Source organism: Agelaius phoeniceus, chromosome 3, assembly GCF_051311805.1.
Source record: "Agelaius phoeniceus isolate bAgePho1 chromosome 3, bAgePho1.hap1, whole genome shotgun sequence".
Classification (NCBI taxonomy): Eukaryota; Metazoa; Chordata; class Aves; order Passeriformes; family Icteridae; genus Agelaius; species Agelaius phoeniceus.
Window position 1 is genome coordinate 14,343,173 of NC_135267.1, and position 21,047 is coordinate 14,364,219.

The 21,047-nt window shown below is 39.1% G+C and overlaps 1 long non-coding RNA gene across 4 annotated transcripts in view; it reads right to left on the reverse strand.

Annotated features, from left to right (window-relative positions):
• Nucleotides 1-21,047, reverse strand: part of LOC143693501 (uncharacterized) — a 146,160-nt gene that overhangs the window by 10,552 nt on the left and 114,561 nt on the right. For 2 of the 4 annotated variants that reach the window (XR_013181223.1, XR_013181222.1), the window contains exons 4-7: nucleotides 17,653-18,005; nucleotides 4,524-13,149; nucleotides 3,828-4,007; nucleotides 3,594-3,740 (exon numbers count right to left, since the gene is read on the reverse strand). This is a non-coding gene — a long non-coding RNA (uncharacterized LOC143693501). Of the gene's footprint in view, nucleotides 1-8; nucleotides 104-3,593; nucleotides 3,741-3,827; nucleotides 4,008-4,523; nucleotides 13,150-17,652; nucleotides 18,006-21,047 lie in introns of all 4 variants that reach the window. The other 2 variants (XR_013181224.1, XR_013181225.1) reach the window with 2 other exon arrangements.

Sequence of the window (21,047 nt, forward strand, 5' to 3'; positions counted from 1 at the left end):
ACACCAACCTGTTAGACAGCTTCAGAGGAGGGCTACTACAATGATCAGAGGGCTACAACACTCCTTCTATGCAGTCAGACTGAAAGAGTTGGGGTTGCTCAGCCTGGAAAAAAGAAGGCTTTAAGAAGACCTTGTAGCAGCCTTTCAGTCCACAAAGAGGACTATATGAAAGCAGCAGAAGGACTAATCACAAGGACATGTAGTGATAGGACAAGGGAAAAATGGCTTTACACTAAAAGAGAGCAGGATTAGATTAGATTAGATTAGATTAGATTAGATTAGATTAGATTAGATTAGAAAGAAATTCTTAACTGTGAGGGTGGTGAGGAACTGGAACTGGTTGCCCAGAGGAGTTGTGGATGCCCCATCCCTGGAAGTGTTCAAGGCCAGATTGGATGGGGCTTTGGGCAACCTGATCTAGTGGAAGGTGTCCCTACCATGGCACGGGAGTTGATAGTAAAAGATCATTAATGTTCCTTACAACTCCAAGCATTCTGTGACTTCCCTGCAATTCTCTGTACTAAACAAATTTCTGGTTACTGGAACCCAAAATTTCACAGAGCAAAGGACTTAGGTCTTTGAGGACCTTCTGAAAATCCTACCTTATTTTATAAAGTCCTTGATCTTGTGCATTCTACAACCTCTCCAGTCATGCCCACTTATTTAATTGATTGGTACAAACTATGAGCACATGTGAAAGCCAAATCAAACTGGGATTTCACTATGATAGACATGGTGATCAGAAAATGCCAAAAGGGAATAATCTGTTTAGGCTGAACCCCCAGTTCCATGGTCCTCCTTAGTGGTTAAGAGATTTCAATACTTCTATCATGATTCACTCTTGAAAAGAATTCTAAAAATTTTAAAGGACACTGAGAACATTGCTGTGTAGAGAATTCACCCATATCTTACCTCTTGATTTCCTCCTCTCACTTTTCTCCAAACTTAAAAATTCTGGTGTTTTTTCCTGTTAAGTACATTCTATGGTTTCAATGATTTGGAAAGAGTAAACGAGAAATTTAAAAAATTAAGTAGTTTAAATATTAATTTCATAACTATGTTTTATTAAGTTAGGAATATTGAGTACTAGTCCCTCATACTTCATACAAAGAGAAGGGAAGAGTTACTCTAAGGGCACCTTATCATGGGGGACATCTATGCTTTTCAAAATAGTAAACCAGCAAAATACTAATTATCTATAATTTATAATTTTTCTCTATAGGGTGGGACTGCTGATTGACCCCCTGGATATTAGAAACTGAGAGGACTTGTTAGAGAACCGATTTTCTTTCCTTGTCACTAGAAACTTGTTCCCTATAGTTTCTTCTGTAATGACTTATTCAGCAGTTTATTAAAACATAAAAAAAAGGACTTGTCATTCTTTTCTGAACTTTTACAAAAGGATGAAGAGATTTAAGCAAGAGAAAAAAATGAGATCCTGTATTCCTGTCTTATCAATATCAGAAACTCATCCTAATAAGGATTACTCCTACACTGACACCACAGCTCTTCCTGTTTCTATAAAACTATTCACAAGTTGCATATATTTCCATATTTGATCTGCATTAATATTAAAATCCTCCTGAAGTTTCTGGAAAGATTTACATGTTTTATCATCAGATAAATCCTTTATTATCTTGTACCAAAAGTTCATTCTTCTTTAAAATGCAATAAATATTTAATTTGAACAAACAAAGCAAAAGCAATTAAGGAAAAGAGGTGCCCTAAGAAAAAAAGAAATCTGGAGATTGAATTCACAACTGCATTTGCTGTCTGTGTAAGAATTTCTAGAGTCAATACCAAATAGAAAAAGAAGTAGCAAACACCAAATCTCATATGTAGAAGTCAGAAGATATACCAGGGTATTATCCTTGAGCATTACATTACCATGCACTGCTATATTGGATGGATGAGTGGCAGAAGAGACAGGATATTGCTGTGGTTGCTGGAGACAGAATGTAAGTGGCAGGTGGAATGACAGGACTGAATAGACAGCAAACCCTCCGGTAACCCTGGCAGCAGGAAGTGGTAAGCAAAACTCAGTATCTTTTGGATTTTGTTTCCCAGGAGCTAGAAGGTGTTGAAAGGTTTTATTTATTTATAGTCAATCCTTTGGAGTTGTAAATCTCACAAGAAGTTGCTCAGGAGACCAGAGACTCCTCAAGAACATCACACCTTGTGTTGCTTCAGCACTTTGCATCCACCTCCCAAGAAGTGTGCAGAGGTTTGCATGGAGGGAGGCATTAACAAGAGAACAGGGGGAAGAGAGGAGGATCCAGAAGCTCTTCTTTCATTTGTGCAAAAATACTACAAGAAAAGAGTGAAATAGATTTAAAGGGAGATAATTATAAAAGTGTTGGGACTTGTGTCTGAGGCAAATTTCGTTGTTTTTAAGCATAGCCTAGATCTCAAATACAATTTCTATTTCACTCAGAATATACACAGCAAATGCTGCTGGTCTCACTCCTGATCTTCCCAAGCAGTTTACTCCTACAGTAACAAAAAAAAAAAAAATCTTTTTCTTATTTGACTATCTCTCTTTTTGTCCCTGCTGTGCCTTGCAATTCCCATCTCTGTGCCATCTGTCAGTGAGACAGGACAGGGAAATACAGAACCACTGGTACTTACAACTCTTGAAACTTCTGGATAAATCATTAGAGAACATGCTATAGGGAACAACTTCACAATGACAAGGAAATAAAATCAATTTTATAATAAGTATTCTTGAATTCTTGTTTCCATAGGGTCAATCCTCAGTCATTCCCATAGAAAACTCTACCCAAGAGGAAGGAAAAGAGAAAAATTGTCTGAGGTTTCCCTCTGAGAACATTTACTTCTTCCTTGGAAGTGTGGGAATTTGCTCTCCATGCTCTGTGGAACAATGGTGAGGGGATTAGTCTACAACTCCATTAAATTTTCCCAGAGCCACAGGGGCTGTGCAATTTCTACCTCTTTGGTAAATGATAGTTTGCTCAAAAGGCCTCCTGTTACACTTGAAATATAGGACAGGTGTTACCACTTTAGCTATAGACCCACACAGAGAACCCAGAGATAGAGGAGTGAGGAGGTGCCTTGGGGTCCACAAATACTCTTACTTTATAAACCATATCAAAAAAAAAAAAAAAACAGGGAATGGGGGCTCTCTTTATGAAAAAAATAGGTTTTCTATTGGCATTGTTACTTTAGAGGGGAGTTGAAAGTTTCCTGAATAGGAAACCAGCATCCAAACTAGCACTAAAACATTGGTGCATCATGCAGGACAGCACTGGGCATTAGTACAGATCTTATTCTCATATGAAAAGCCACCAAGCCACTGTGCCTGTGCTTCTAAGATTGCTATGAGCAAAACACATAATCTTTAACCTGTCACAAGTTTTTTTTGCTCTCAGAATTTTTTTCATGGGATATCCTTCTCCTGCCATTTCCATTTCAGTGTAAGCTCTTTTCCCTCCTCCCACTTGACCAAAATGTTGATGTGTCCCTGCAGCTGGAAGTAAGGGGTAGTCACTGATGTTGTCATATTTGTGGAAACACTGTGCAGATGACCCACCATGCTGACAACCTGAAGACTGCTTTTTTGATCTGGTACTCACATTTCCTCCTCCTTTGCCACTTCCCAAACATGTCCATGTGTCATTCTCTGTGTGTAACACTGGTTTTCAGGATTTGTTTTCTATGTGCTAAAAGTTTTGACTGAGGTTTTGTTTTGAAGAACCCAGGATTAATTTTTCCTTTCATACCTGCAAAGAAGGCAAAGTTCCACATCAGTATCATTCATCAAATCTGTGATTTCATGATGGTAAAATGGTGGATATGAATCTTATTACCACAGTTGTTCCCTTGAGCCTCTGTGGTGGAAAAAAAGGGCATCAAACCATATATGAATAATTGCTGTGGTCTTTGAGGTCCCTCTGTTGTACTCATATAAATGGAGCATCAGCAAAAATTATTATCAGGTCAGGTAATTCTAAGGGTGAGATCCTCAGCAGATGTGAATCACTATCACTCTAATAAAAAAAAAAAAGGTCACCATTAATGCCACTTTGATATTTGGATTTAGGAAGCATTTATCTTACTGTGCTCATCTGAATTTATGAGGAACCTACACTTAAAAATTAAATTGCATCTGAGAGTCAGGAAAAAGAATCAGCTTTACATGAACAATTAAATGTGACAAAACCATACCAAACAAAATTCAGGGCTCTTGAATTGCTTGGTAATTTATCTTAAAGAACATGCAAAAAAGTGTTTCACTGGCATAAGAAGTTGTCTGGAGATAACATCAAAGCTAACATAATACCACTGCTGTTACTCTTCAAAAAAAAACTTTATCTGCAATTAAAGGATAAACTGGGCACATTAGAAAGGTAATCTAAAATCTAAAATTAAATAGTTTGTAGTGTCCAGTTAAATTAAATGAGTAGTGGAACAATCTAAGAAAACACAGCATTTCATTTCATGACTATTAAATCGATGGCTATCGGTGCTCGTTATGATTATAAAATCGCACTTCAGATACTCACATCTCCCCAGTTTTCAACTCTTCCAAGAGTTATAGTTCTGTCACTTCTCTATAGTACAAAAATACAGCACAGCCTCTTGCAATTTCCTGAGACACTGCACCTGTAATATATTCATGCTAATTGCTCCAAATTCATGCATACAGATGACAAAAGAAGCTGAACGGCAATTCAGCTTTTTCATGCAAAGGAAACATAATTGTTTTATAATATGCTGTAAGTTTTGAACCTGCAGGTTAAGTATTCATTTAATTACTTAGGGAGAGGTTGCACTTCTACTCCTCTCCATGTAGAAGAGGCAGACTGCCTTGGTGCCATGCCAGGAGAAGGGTGAAGAGGAGCTCAGATTTTGAGTTTTCCTTCCTGTCTCTCTTCCTCCTGTACCTCTCCCTTTCCCCTTATTACAGATGCAGTATTGCTTCTACTGCTTCTGCTCATCCACTTGCCACTGATATTTTCAGAAACAAGTTATTCAAGCCAAATATGTTGAAAAGCAAATAGAGGAAGAGGAGAAGAAATGTGTTTCCTGTACAGACATCTGGTTTCAACACAGGTATCTGGTTTCAGCACAGGTATTACAAATCTCCTACATAAGATCATTTACTAGTTAAGGGATTTTATTTCAGACCCTATCAGCAGTATGGCAGGAAAAAGAATGGTTTTGATACAAAGTAAAAAGTATTTTGGGTTTGTGATAAGAGACCTACTTACCTCTGCAGCAGGAAACCTGGTAAGATGCATCAGTAGCTACCAAAGTATCTCCTTTGGCTCAAAACATTGAAGTCTGCGTTTTACAAAATTGAAGAAACATTTGAAAAATTTACATCTAGATTTGTGTGCATGTGTGATCCAGTAGTTGTAATATATTGTCTGCACCACACAGAGTCATTAACTTTGTCTAAATGTACTTACTACATTAAAAAATCATCAAAAATTATGAACATGGCTTAAATTTTCAGAAGACTTCAAGTATTTCAAAGGACCATTTGTATGGAACCATCAAAGTTTCCATTTGTACACCCTAAGTAGTAAAGAGACTTAACAGAATTAAGCAATGCAACATCTTCCTTACAGTCCTAATCATACCTCTTACAATACTCACACAATTTTTCTGTGGATAGGCACATAAGTATGGAGGCAACAGAAACCTGCTGAGCAGTGTATGGATCACACCAGTAACAGATAAATTTCAGGTAAAAGGAATGGTGCTCATATGTGTCCAGAGAGACAAAGTCTCTGTTTAGAGCCATTAAGCTTCTAAATAATCTCGGCCACTTGTATGATACAAAACACCAGATCTACATTTTTAAAGATGTAATGGTAGCCCAGGACAACTGAGAGCTTTGGGGTTAGATAATCTTGTGAGTGTGGAGAACAGGGTCCAACTGCTCCTCCTGACCAAACCACAGCCTGAGCTTGAGCTCAAACCAGCACCCCAAGACAGAACCCCAACAGTCAGCATTCTCTGGAGTAGGAAAATTCTCTCAGACACCAACACAAGAGGTTCTCCTCCTCATAGAAATATTTTGACATGCAAAGGACTGAGGTAAGAAAGAGTGTCTTTAACCCCAGCAACTAGGAAATGTATCTAAGATGGGTGTTCAACTCCACATCTGAAGGGTATCACTGCTCCAGAGCAGGAATCTGAACCTGGCTCTTCTACCTTTCTCTCACAGCTAGATTTACTTTGAGCATGTTGAGACCATGCTGGTAACATCAGGTCCATAGCAAAGACAGTCACATTTTGAAGGCTTCAAGGTTTTAGCCACAGCAGTCCTTGAAGTAGATCTCAATATTTAGGTGAGTTTGGACAGCAAAATCTTGAGCATATGCAAAGCATAACATGCTAAACTAATAGTCAGGAGATAAGTGACAGCTGAGGAGTAATTATTCCAATGGTACATGAGTGCTGGGACAAGGTGATGCCTACATTCAGCAGCAGATTATGGTGACAGAAAAGCTCTGAGCTGACTTTCACAGTACATCCACAGAGTTCAGCACAGCACCATGCAGAGACAGTCACACAGGTCTCAAAGGCAGCCTAGCCTTTTTGGTATGGCAGAACATGCATTATTAAATTCAATCCCTGTTTCTCAGCAGAGCTAATTAGTTCAGGTGCAGCTCAACGCTGCTATAATTATACTCCATCTGCTTCCAGAGCTAGCTAGTTTGGGTGCTGAGAGCTTGGAAATTTCTCTGCAGTACCCCCTCATGGGAGAGGGCATGATACTATTATGTCCTTAGGCGTGAAAAGAGATGGATTGACGCTTTGGTCTCTTTGATGATGCGAGCCTTAGCAGCCTAAATCCTGCAGAGTTAAATCCTCTCAAGGGACAGATTTTTTTAAGATGTTTAAATAGCTAAAGCCCCAGGTATGGCCCCAGTGAGATTTTTGAAAAATGCCTCATAAGCACTAAGTGTTTTTTGGTGGTAAATGACTCTGTAAGGCAGCACAGCAGTGAGAGCCCCGTGTCAGACACCCAGCCGAGGCAGTCTGTCGCAGGCAGCAGCCCACGGTGCCCCAGCTCTCACCAAAACTTTGTTGTGCTCAGGTTAGCTCTGCTGCCTTGCAATCCAGCATATATGTGTTAAGACTCATTTGGCTACACAGAGAATATCAAGCCTGTCTGCTTCTCAAGAAACAGATAGTGACAACTCAGATGAATGCTAATTTAGCACGCAGTATTTGCTCGCTTTAAAATGAAGCCTTGATCCAAAGACTACTGCAGTGAATGGACTATCTCTCCTCCATGTCAATTCATATTGGATCAGGGCTTGAATTTGTGGCATGAAGCAATTAGTATAAAATAGATTAGGCAACAACTTCCTTTATTCAGTTGTACAAGTTTTTTCAAGATGAACTGATTGCTCACATTTGTTTCATACAGGCAGCTAAATCATCAATACCAACAAGACTGGCATTAATCAACAGAATTACCTCCTCACTCTCACAGGCATTTAGCTTCATATCACTTCACAAAGGCTGTCAGGGACTGTCTGTAGCTTCAAGTACAATACAGCAGTTCCACAGCATGTTTTTCCAGACACTGGAGTCATCCATATGCATTTGGCCTGCAAGCTTTTCAGCAGCACACTCAAATGAGAACATTTTCAGTGACCACATGAACCCTGCAGCATGTTCTCCCCCCATCTGCTTGGTTTATCCACCCACCACTATGCTGTGATAGCATATATATGTACCTGTAGATCCATATGTGCATACATGTCCAGGGAGTGTGTTCTGCTTCCATGTGTGCTGTCCAGGTGTGACTGACACCTGCATTTACCAGGATGGCATCTATGTGAGCATCTGTGTCACTGCCATTATTAATTTGACACACCACACTGCTGTCAGTGCCAGCTCTCCCAGTATTTTTCTCTCAGCCTCTGCTTGCTTTCTGCTTTCCAGGGGCACTGGCTAAGGCTGCTGAGACTGTTAGACATTGATTGAAACTTAACCAGTTTCATTCATTTAACCAATATGCAGACATTAATTTGTGAAATTATTTTAGAAAGTGACAAAGGGAGCTGTCCCACATCACCAGCTCTTAGGAGAAGAGCTCTGCATTTCTGCTCTGGTTCAGTTATGGCTGTCTCACTGCCAAGCTACACTCAGAGTGCAGACAGCTTCCTATGCCTTTTTAGACATGAAATAATTACTTGTTGTATATATATATATATATATATATATAAGGATTGCTGCCTATCACTTGTGTATATTCAGTCTTGCTGTCCTATCTCTCACACTGCACTGCAGCTTTGGACCATGTGAATGGAACGCTGTGAGAGGTGGCACCCAAAATGCCTGTGTGAGCCCAGCCCTGTGCCCCAGCTCCACAGCCATCCCCACCAGTACCCTGTGCCACCCCACAGCACTGGGCTCTCTTGCTCTGTGGAGCTCTGGCTCTCTTAGGACACTCCATCAATGGCAGCAGGCTGCCTCAAGGCAGATCAGACTGAAAGGCAGTAATTAGTGACTGAGGTGGTAAAGAGCTGGTATAAGGGATTTTTGCCCATTTCTGTGCAAGGGTAGCAGTTTAACTCAAAGCGTCCCCTGCAGTGGTTTAGGCTGTTAAAGCCTGAGTGTACTGAAAAGAGGGAGGACTCGCAGGCAGTCACGGCAGAGAGGCATTTTGAGAATCTGTCTCCACTCAGTAACCTCATCTAGGCTGAAAAGTCTGTGACTCAAGCCTGTGCAGTGTACATTCGAGCAGGTTAGTTAGAACCACTGACAAATAAAAATAACCTCCCTAGTTTTGCACTGGGCAGTGGAAAAAATGTCACACAAATGATGAAGCTCAGCTGAGAAACAGAACCTAAGAACTGAAAGTCTGGCCATGGCTATGGAATGATCTGGATGCAATAAAAAGGGATCAGGGAGTTCTCAGGTCTGAAGCTCAGCATTAAGGTGTGGGTCAAAATAAAACTCTCTTAGACATGACCATAAGTCATTCAAGAAGTCTCTTGAGCCTCACAAACTGCAGCTCCCCTGATGGCCAACAGGTCAAAGACAAATGCAGCAAAGGCAAAAGGAGTTTTCCAGAACTCAGAATTAATTTTTTCTTTGCCTTTTTTCCTTGGCTCTTCCTTTTCTTCTTTATCATTTTGTAACCTTCTCTCTGTGCAAAGAGAAATGCCATTCTAGTGTCTGCTTTATCTTTAAATTTCAAACTTTCAATTTTTATTTTCCAGCTCTCATTAATATGTTACAGATTACTTATTTTATTAATTGCCATCTATTTTACTAGTTAATTTATTTTTCTGGGAAATAAATACTTTCCTGACCTGTTCCAGTCTTGTACTAATGCTTAGCCAAATATCTTAAGGCAGTGAAGGAAAAAACAAACAGCTGAACATCTGCTGAAAAGGTTGGAAGGGTGAATAATCTTTAATAGCTTCTAATGAGCTTCCAGAAATATACTGCAAAAGGAGCAATGCACAGATATGAGTTCTTAAACCCTTACTTGTAAGAGTATCCTGCTCTGTTACTTCACTCATTTACAGGCAGGAGCAAACTCAGATGCAAGAATATGTTGCCATATATGTTTAAAATGCACCCTACAAGGACATATCTCTTTCTTCAAGCAACCATTAATTGTGCTTAACACCACCCCTGCTTTGATGCTTTACTGATGCAACTCTGGTCATGAAGCCAGGAAGGAGTCCCTTATCAGAGCTGAAGCTCTCCATCATTTTGGTGCACCACTTGTCTGCCTTGGAGCTCCACAGAGGCAAACTGAGTGAGCACACATGCAACCTGCATCCAAAGGTTCCTTTGGTGATGCAGATCAGTGGTGCCCCTCAAAAAGAGCATTAGAACAACAGGCTCAGCAGTTGAGGCAGCTGTACAGGTGTGGAAAGAAGTGTTGCTACTATTCCCCTACTTATTGGCCAAAGCAGTACCATGGAGGTTGCTGAAGAGTGTACCCTTCTCTTTGTCTTGCACTTCAATTTCTCCTCTTTGGGTTGCCCTCAGTTCAGCCACATATACCTGCCTGCCATGCTCAGGCAGAGCATATAAGTAAATGCAACACAAGGAAAGTCAATAGAGTTTCACTCACTCACAATAGAAGTGAATTTAGCCATAAATCAATAAAGAAAGGCAAAATGTTCCCTACGTGCCTGTTCTTGCTGCTGTCCTTCATCTGAAGAGTTCAGCCCCACTTAGAGAATCAATGTATCAATAGAGAGTAAACTGTGTTTTCAATAAAACTGAAGATGTGCACAGATTCAGCATTGTATGATTATTAATTTCCAAAGTTAGACACAAGCTTCTAACAGTTTCCACTAAATCTCCAAATGAAATTGAATCACTTGGATAATAATCAAAAAATATTGTATTAAAATGCTCTCCTCCATCCCTCTCCATGTGCAGAAGCAACTTGGCATATTCCTAGGGCAAGCAAGGATACACTCTCGACTGAGAGCAATGGTGCTTCACTGCCTCTTATTTCTGGGATAGCCCTAAGCTCATTCTGCCACCTTGTGTGATCAACATATAATACAGCACAGTCTCATTTTCAGGTCCATATTTCTTATTCCACTCCATTAGGTCTCGCCTCTTATTTAGTACTCCTCAAAGCTGGGAGTCTGTTAAACTACGCGCAGATAACCACTCATCTCTGGTATTCTAATACGGACTGCCAGGAAAAAACAAATTTAATGTTCCATCCATACTCCACCTCCCTAAAAGCCACTTAGTTTTATTAGAGAAGTGAATAATTCTTATTAATTATATGAAAGAATGCACGTTCTGTTAGCTTGTCGTTAGACTGTGGTTCTCTTACACTTCATTGAAATTATTTGCTAAATAATGCCTATGAATATTTTTAGCTGGTATTATCCATTCAAAGCAATTTGTTGAAAACAAAAATTCAATTTTTAAAAAAAACCCACCTTGAGCTGACTAGCCACTCCTTCTCTTATGGTCTATTTCACCTTTATAGAAATAGTTTCTTTACATTTAACCTGACTGGAAAACTGTGAATGTTAGAAAAACATTTGGCTTTCAGTGTAAAATGTCTGTTGAAAGAAAATACAAAGGTAGTCTTTCAGAAAGTGTGACCACTGTTTTCTCAATGTTTCTAATTTTTGCTGCTGGTTTCAGTTGTGACATTACAAAGAAAAAAGGTTTTCTAAAAAAAAAGCAAAAGCATTTAATGAACACCCCAGTTAAAGCCTGTAGGATAAAAGTCTTTGTTTTGATTAGCTGAATGAATTCAAATATCTTGTTCTGGAAACAGCCAAAGCATTCCTCAAGTTCATCTACAAAAACTGTCTGAAGCTTTAGTTCAGCTACCAAGAGAGGCTCCACAAGGGATTCACGGACCCAGGAACGGCGGCTGGTACAATGCAAAAATCAATAATGCTACATGAAGCCATTATCTACGGGTGTCATCTCTCTTCTGAGCACCAGCAAGTGCCCACGTGCACTGTAGGTACTGAAACACATAAATGTGACACCAGCTGTCAGTGTAGAGGGACACTTCACCCTGTTCACAGAAAGGCACTCAGTACATCCAGTTTTTAAATGCCTGTGAGCTTGTATGTGCTGATCCGCTGTTCAGCAAAGGTGACAGAAGGTAGGAGCCAGAGAAAACAATTATCAAAAGCTCCTTCTAAATCCTACAAATGCAGATGTTGACATCTTTTATTGCCTTATGCTTTACAGATATAGAACTACATTTCTTATCAAAGTGAACTACGACTCAGACTTAATTAACCAGAACTGTGGCGCCTACAAGATCTATGCTAAAAGCATAGTGAGTGCAGTCAAAGCAAAATTCATTCCTGTAGTCTGGTGTTAATGCCTTTTACACAGGGAAATAATTATAGCTAAAAGCTGATGTTTTCACTTCATACTTACAGAATACAATTCCTCTTACAGAATCTCATCATCACCTTAACTCATGGCTGTGGTCAGAAAACTGTTTGTGTTATCATACCATTTTACTCCCCATATATTCTGCAAGCAATCAAATCACAGGGCTGATTTCCAGTCCTTCTGTGAGGAGAAATAATTGAGGTAGGAAGATTCACAGTGATTTTAATAAGAACCAGGCAAAATATGTCTACAAGATACAAACTCAAAAAAAAATATGCCATTTGCATGTCAGAGACAGCTTTAGTAAATTTGGAATTTGGCAAAAATCTTCAGGCTACACAATCATATCCTTCCACAACTAATAATGAAGCAATTTGAGAAAAATTTCTTTTGTTTCTTGAATGACCCTGTACAAAATTTTGACCTTTCTTTTACAAGATTTTTACTAAAAGGATTAATAAATATATATATTTAAAACCAAAACTGAAATTTTTGCCTCCAACTGTATGTTTCAGGTTGACCTAAAAAGGAAAATCATATTAAAATATGATTGAAAAGTACAACCTTCAAAACATGCTACACACACGGTTCTAATATCAAAAGGCTTTGGCTCAAGTTTCAAAAGCACAGAGCAACCCTACAACGTGCATAATTATCCTGGTATAAGGGAACATACAGTAAAGGGACCCGTAAATTTTGAATCCCTTTACAGGCTCTTGCAGAGCCCTTGGCAAGTCATTTCATTCTCTTATATCTCTATTTCCCTGTCTATTAAGTCAGGGCAATAATACCTACCTTCCCCGAAGAGGTGACAGTAATTAAGTCAATGTTTAGCATAGCACTTTCAAGATGCAAATCTCTGCATTAAAGTTCTAAGTACTGTTATTATTATCATCATTATCACCGATTATCATTAGGCTAAAGCTACTGTTTAATTCTGTATGTTCTCATTCTGAGAGATACATTCAACTACCATTGTAAGCTAATTATACCATCTACTCTTAAGTATAGGAGTACAAAAGCATACCTTCTGCTGCATTTTCAGTCTGTTCCCACTTTCAAATTCTCTTTGTGTAAAGGAAAGTATATTCTTAACTAATGCCTTAAGGAAGTTTTCATGGTATTGCCAAATTAGCTCATTGCAATTAGTATCTCAGGTTTCTCTGCAATCCCAGGAAAAAAGCAGTAGCCACAAACGAAGATAATAATGATGACTTTGTAAAACAGAACTGGAGGCTGATATTGAAAGGGCTGTCAAAGAGCAAAAGGCTGCATTTCAAATGACCTTTAAATCCGCTGCGACTCCTGCGGAGGATAAGAGGTAACATGAGTGACAAGAAAGGCTTTTCCAGCTCACCAGATTTCACCAGGTCAAAGAAGCATTTGTAATGAATAAATAAACAGATAATTCATCCCCCAGCTGTTTCGGCAACTTTTCTGATACGAGCGCAGGTAGGAAGCAGGATGGATTTCAGAGATGAAAAACTAGAGAAACAAAGAACTGAGCCCAAGTTGCTCATTATGCAGGACAGAAAGGAACAGAAATTTGCCCACAGGGCTTCAGATGCACTATGTATCTGTGAAAGCTGAGGCTTTAAAATGCCAGTGTCAAAAGTAGTTTCCTAAAATCGTCTTGACTCAGTTTTCTTCTGGTTTTGCTCACAGGAACATGCAGCCATGCCCCCCTCCCTGCTCTGGAAAAATCAATGTGTATGAACTTCCAGATGTCTGGGCACAAGAGTGGCCAACACCACAAAGCCTAGCTCTGACACAAACAGACACACACAAAGACACACACTACAGAGGTGGTGTGTCACACTTTCACATGCAGCCACGGAGAAAACCACTCTTCTCCTTGTGATTGTTTATGCATGAGGACAGCACATTAGTGTAAATAAATAACTGGTTTTTAACAGATATTGAAATTTTACAACTGTCATCCTTGAAATAACTTATTCAAGATGAGACATTTTGTAACAACAGTGTTTTGCATTTACACAATCTTTCTGTTTAATGTTATCAATGCAAAAATATTTCTGAAGTCAAATAATTAAAAGTGCATGAAAATATTAAGAGACAAAGTAAATCTTACTTTATATAGGGAAGGAAACTGAAGCATGGAGACTAAAATCTGTATTTATTCTTCTCCAACTGGATGAGACAAATAAGGGCTCACATTGTCAGTCCTGGCATATCACAGGTCTACCAACCATTTGAGGAACACTGTGGCTCCAGTCTCTCCATGTTCCAGGGAATCTCTGTGCTGCAGGGAAGCCTTTTGCTGCAGCCTGGGTCTCACCCATACCAGAGGGCAGTCAAAGGCAGTTGCAGTGCTCACCAGGATCCCAAATGCCAGGCAAGCGCTTCCCAGCAAACAATTAAGAATAGTCTGTAGCACAGGGACTGGTGGGAAGTCTTTCCTCTCCCAAAGACACCTTTCTGTCAATTAATGTGACTCAATATCCACCCCTACACAGGTTTTCCTATTTTATCCAGCCCTCCCATAGATTTTCCCTGTGGGAGGACATTCAAGAGATTTTTGCTCAACCATCTTGAGAAAAAGTGATTCATGAAGCTTTTTCAATGGAGAAGGCATAAATTACTTCTCTAATGTAAAGATGAGGTTGAGAAATGAATGGACAGTATTGAATGGCATTATTACCTGAAATAATGGGAGAAAAGTCATAAAACACACACATACATAGACAGTTGTCCATCTGCTCTTTGCCTTTATTGTAGAAAGCTATCCTGAGGTAGGGTGGAACTGGCTGTTGGTACAAATAACTTTTTATAATTTCAATAAGAAAAGAGAAAGAAAAATGCATTGTAAGAAGAGAATTCTTCATATAAATGGTATGTGCATGGTCATCCAGTGCTATCAGCCACTATAACTCAAATGAAAAAGTTTATTGGTAAGCCAGTGTGTCCCCTTGTTAAAGTTCTATGCAAGTCATTTCTTCTTTTGATTAAAACATAAAGACAGCTTAATTTTCCCAATATGAGAAATCCAAGGAACAACCTAGAAACATTATTTCTGTCAGGCAGCTATCAACTGCCTTTCCTTCTTTGTCTGGCATTCTAAGGTACATTTAAGAATTACTACACTGTTTTAAAAGATAGTGAAAGTGGGGTAGGATCAGGCTGTTCAATAACATCTCAGATGGTTCTCATTCTTTAAAACCAATGCAACTGAATTTTGCCAGTTTAAAAGCTGTGCAATACAATCAACTTACTGACAAGTTGCAAAATATAATTTATTGTACAATATCATGTCTTATCATATATAGTATAAAAATATTTATCACTGTAGTTAAAAATTATGTAGTTCTAGTTCCCAGACAAAACACAACTATAATTCCTTATTTTATTACTTCGTTGTTTCTCTTTTAATTAACATTTGAATAGGTTCAGAAGTGGATGAAATTACAAGTCTAACCCCTGCCAAATCTTCAAAACCTCTGGACATTTGTATCTATCTCATTCTGTTACTCAAAGCATCAAACTGATAGTACTGGAAATTAAATTGACCAATTTATTCATCACTGTAGCAGGGCTTAAACCTCAGCAACGTGATTGCCATCATGTCAGTGCTGTCAACGACCTGAGTCTTGAGTTTCAGAGATTGCCCCAGTAACACTCGATAATAAGTGGCAAAACATTATTACTTCCTTTGGTACTCATTATAAAAACATTAATTGGGGTGAAAGGTAATCTACTTCATATGCTAAGTCATGGATCTTCTCTAAGGGTGGACAAGGGGAATTGCAAGAATAAGTATGTCATCATGATTTGTTGCCACAAAATTTCCTTGAAGTTTGAATGAACAGACTTCTAGAGGGCATCACAACAAGGAAAAACATTTAAATTATCCAGGTCTGGCCTGAAAGGTCACACTTGATTTTTCATGAAAATGAAAACATAACACAGAAATGGGATGAGCTCTGACAAAGTGTCTGTACAATTTATGCAGCCCACTTTTCCAATATCCTGTTTTGACTAGTTTAACTTTATTTATTTTAGGGAATCAGTCCATGGCTCACACACTGCAAGTAGTTAAAATTCATGGTTCTTTTACCACACCACCCCTATTTTCTCTTCCTTTCAAGTACTGTTTTCATAGAAAAAAAAGCCAAAAGAAAAGAAACCAACCCACACCATCACCAATTTTCTACAGTTTGACTCCTGTTGCAGAAAAGCATTAAACTCACAGCCAGGAAGCTGTTTTCCCCCTTCTCAAGTGCTGTCACCCTACCTCTTTAAGCTCTGTTTTATCAGTTGCATAGAAATTTTTTTCTTCATTTCAAAGAGCACATTAAACTCTCATTAACAGAAAGGGGAATTAAGCATGCACAGTTAGAAAACTAATAAAAAAATTCTGCACTAAGTACAGAAACAGGATTCCCCTGACAAATGTGTATTCACTAAGAAATATCACTGCAGGTAACAAATAAACTCCCTTGGCTAAGTCAGATATCATTTCCAAGGTTTTCTCAAAGCAGGCTCTCTCTTGGAGACATTTCAGCAGGAAAGAATGGGTTCTGCTCAGCCCGGGTTTATCTTGAAATTCTGGACTTTCATGTTCACAGAACAATAATGTTTGAAAAAACCAAAAATTTAAATTAAATCCCACACCTCATAAGGAGGCATCTCAGGGGCCAGCTACTGGCAGGGCTGGAGAGAATACTGCTGCCAAATGGAAAATGTGATCTGGCAAGTGGACCTGAAATCTTAGATTTTGAACTTGGCAGATCTGAAAAGTCTTGGCATTTGGTTTTGGGTCCTGGAATGTGAAGCTTGCAAAGTTTTTCCCCATAAGAGTATAAAAAGCACCTTTAATATGTATAAAGCAAACTTCCATCTACCCTTCTTATAGACAGCCCTGGTGTGTTTTGCTCAGTATTAACTAGCCTTTAGAAATCATTGATTTTGCCTAGATATCCTGTATTCATCTTCCTTTGTCTCATATGGGCCCCTGTGACTTTTTGACCTTCCCATAAATTTTAGCATCATTCGGAAGGTCAAACAGTCAGGGAAAGCAAAAAAGGATTAAAAAAAGAAAGAGCTGCAGTGGATGGAGAATTATCATCATAAGCTTATTATATATTTCAAACACTGCAGACTTTAATGGCAGCAAGCTTTTAAAAGTTCAGCCACTGTTTTTACTGGTATAAAGGGACACTGTTTTTTTTTCATCTGATTTTTAATACCACTAATCCAAAGAGTTACTAAAGTATTTCTGAAAAGTTATATGAACTACTTAAATTATTTTTCATTCATTTAAAATATTTTTTAAAATTGAAAATATTATTTTTGAAAGTTTCCTATTGTTCACTTGTACCCTTGACAACAGGAAAGAGTCACAACACTACTTGCCTCTCTATGTTCATCTTGGCCAGAATCCTCTCTGCATTTTCTGGCTTTCATTGTTTTCTTCCCCCTCTCCCCTCTTCCCTCCCCCCAAATTTTTTTACAGGAAAGAGAGGGAACAGGCAGTACTGGCAAAGCACAGCTTTGAAAGTAAATAAAGACATGCTTGCAGTCTATTTAGTGGCAATACATTCTCATTATTAATATTGTTACTGTCATCTTTACCAGCATTATAGCTGGAGCCTAAGCATCTGAGAGACACAATTGTTTTCATAAGTCACATCTCTCCTGCAATTTGCTAAAATGCTGTGAGTGAGTAATTTATCCTGTTAATATCTTGTTCAGCTATTGAGAAGTAGGAGTTAGAAACCACAGAAAAGAAGCCAAAGACATAAGGTGCAAAGGAATTTTAAAAATTGTTCTGTAGCTGAGCCAACCCACCTTGGACCCTGCATGTGCAGAAAGTCTCCAGCCCATGAATCATCTATATAGCATGTTGTGGTCCACCGTGCAAGCTGTAGAGAAACACATGCCAAAAGCTGATCTCCAAAGCCTCAGACAGCTTAGTCGGTATAAATTATCTCTTAGGATGAATTATTCTGTCTTGATTTGCGAATTTGACACTCTCTCCATTTGTAAGTTTTTTCCTTCATCCTTTGCATGTGTTAGCATAGTACTGGAATACATTTAAAATCACAAGAGGTCCATTCCCATTTGTCTGTAAGGTTATTTCATAGAAGTTTTTCTTTGTTTCTAAGTATTCTTTTGCCCAGGTTTTCTGCCCCTCATATATCCTGAAAAAGGAAGAGAAAATGGCATAAGCCCTGTGTAATGTTTCACCCTTTCTTTCTTTTTCACTCTTACCTTTACAAGACCACAATATTACCATTTATTCTTCTTCTCATTCATTTGAAACTACATTTTTTTAAAACTTCTCTTTGGATTTACTAGATAAAACATGCATACCTTCCAGTCAGAACTGTTTATTGTCAGTGAGTTTTATAGGTGAAAACCACAGATGTATAGTTTCGAATAAAACAAAAATGAAATTTTATTTCACACCCCCAGCTGAGCAAACCAGAGAAGCCTGTTCTGATGCCTGGCTGAAGCATGCTGCCGAAAATATGCTACAAGTGATGGCTGGGATAGCTGGGATAGTCTGCCACACGGGAGAACACAGCAAGCTTCTCACACCAGTCTCCCAAGGATACACAGGTGATTTAGGATTCAAATCCTTTCTCCATTTCTCTCCTGAGGATTTCCTTTTCATGAGAGAAATCTCCTGCTGGTGCAGAACTACTGTGCTGGAACTCACACTGTACCCCTCCTGGATACTGGGCTGGGGCGGTGCTCTCCAAGATGATAAACTGGCACCTCCGAGGAGGATTTCACTCACTGGCTCACAGGCACTAATTTAAAGGAGTGCCTAGCTACAGTAAGACGTATCAGCAAAGACTACTGAAAATATAATGGGCTTTTAAAAGAAGACATATTCCAGAAATTATCTGCAATCTCCTCCAAAGTCCTGTTACACTTGACAGATATTCAGCCAGGATGCAGGTAAATCCCAGAGTTAGCCAAAAGCACTGGACTTCAGGGTCTGTTGAAATTCTGAGTTCATTTCCGTGAGGAAATTCTGAGTTCATTTTCATTCATTTATCAAGCAATGACTTGCCATCATAATACCAAAATAATGTATAATTGCCAGACTAATGAATATCAGGGATAAATATCCTTGCCATTCAACAGTTAATCTCTGCTATTCTTTAGCCAAACTTGTTCCCTAAAAAAGATAAGCCTTCCTGAGATTCCCTGAAAGCCAACATTACAGTGAGGGAGACAGCAAAGTGAGCGTAAAAAACAACTGCACAGGTTGGTGTTAAACTATCCAGTTAGACACATTGGAGAAAGTATGACTTTTTGGGAAAAAAACTCATAAGTGCCGCAAGACAACTTACTGACACAAAAATAGATAAAGGTTCCACAAGAAGATAACTTGGTACTATCACATTTTATTCTTTACAATCTCTGAACACCCTAAAATATCTAAAACACCCTGAAGCCAACATTTGGAAATGGAAGAGTTTGACAAAGAATTAAGCTTGCTCCCTGCTTCAGCACATGCAGGACCTTGTACATGACCAACATGAAAGGCGGCTGCTGCAGCAGAACTTTGATGCTGCCCGTGCCCTCCAGTGCCGACACATCCCTGTGCAGAGGCAGCTGCTCTTGACAGACAGTTGTTCTGGACTTGCATGCATAAGTTCAGAGGCAGAAGCCATAAAACTTTCTCAACCACTTCACAAGTTCACACAGCAGAAGCTTGCTGGTGGATTTGGCCATTGTTTAAGGCTCTCTGAAAACAGATGGAAACATGATGTCTTCTCACAAGTTTTGTTCCCACATTATTGCCACAGATGGTGCTCTCATATCTTTGAAGAATAGTTCTTCTTTCTTACATAAGCAATAACAGGATGCAAGCTATTCCACATTACTGCTGATATAACTGATCTCAAGAAATTACTGCTGAGACATTACAATGTTCTACCATGCTCTTACTCTCTGCCCCTCTCAGAACCATATTCTGTTTCTCCATTTAATCCCTTTGTACTCAAAACCAAGAATAGGCAAGGACACACGCTGAAATATCAAGTCAGATATTTATCTATATTTCCTTCTCAAACAGTTCTTATGCCCTTACTGAGTGATTTTATGAATATCAATGTTCACTGAAAATTAAGGAAATATTTTTTCAAATTATTTGATTAAAATATTGTTCTGTTCCCTGTGGGGTATTTTTGTCTTTTCTTCCCACCCCACCCCCTCCCCCCCACTATGAACATGTAACTAGATAATTATATTTCAACCTCCCAAGGCCTCATTCCCCAAATTCATGTAAATAATAAATCAAGCACCAATGGGAGACATCTTGGTTGTCACAAAAGGCCTCTACATTTCAGTATCCAGAATGCCATACAGCATTTGCACTGTTGTTGCTGCACATTTACAGCTCTTAAACAATGACTTCACTGTTACTTTCTGCTCATGAATATAGGAAAAATCAGCTCCTGTTTACACAGAAAAGGACTTGAAAACCACCAAGAAGAAAAAAACTGCTTCCCAGTCATCATTTACATCAACCATTAACTTGCTAAGGAAGCATACACTTCAGCAAGCTCTAAAAATTGAACTGCCTTATTGTCACAATAAATAAATCAAAAATTCCTTCAATCAGTCAGTCGTGCCTATTGATCACCATCTGGAAAACTTGAAGTCCAGTCCAGACAATGACCTCTGGCCTCTAGGTGAAGTGCAGCCTACTAGGTATCATCTATGCTTTCCACACCTGGCTGCTGCTGGAGCAGGTTGACTGCACTTTTAACACACAAATTAAGTCATTTTCCCTGGTCACCTCACAGCCCTCCCATGAGCCCCAGAGGGTTCATGCCTATATTATACTATGATTTTGGGGTTCACTTCTTCACGTCAAAATGTCTGAAATGATAGGATGGCTACATTATTGTTTGCCACCAGAGAGGTTTTGTGGTGTGGTGAGTATTCTACACATGTCAGGATGTGTCATGATGGAGAACAAAGAGGCCTGAGCACAACAGACCCTCTGGGATGGTGCTGGAAGTCTACAGAGTGGTGAAATCCAAAGTGTCTTTAGTTGTACCCATGTTGCCCACAAGGCAAAATATTCTTAAACATCCAGGTGAATGTGGCCACAAACAATTGTTTGAGCACTCTGCAGAGAGTGTCCTGGGTGGAAATTTCTGTGAAGAACCAGGAAAGCTGGGCCCTGAGTTATTTTTTAGTCTTCTAGGAACTTTGAA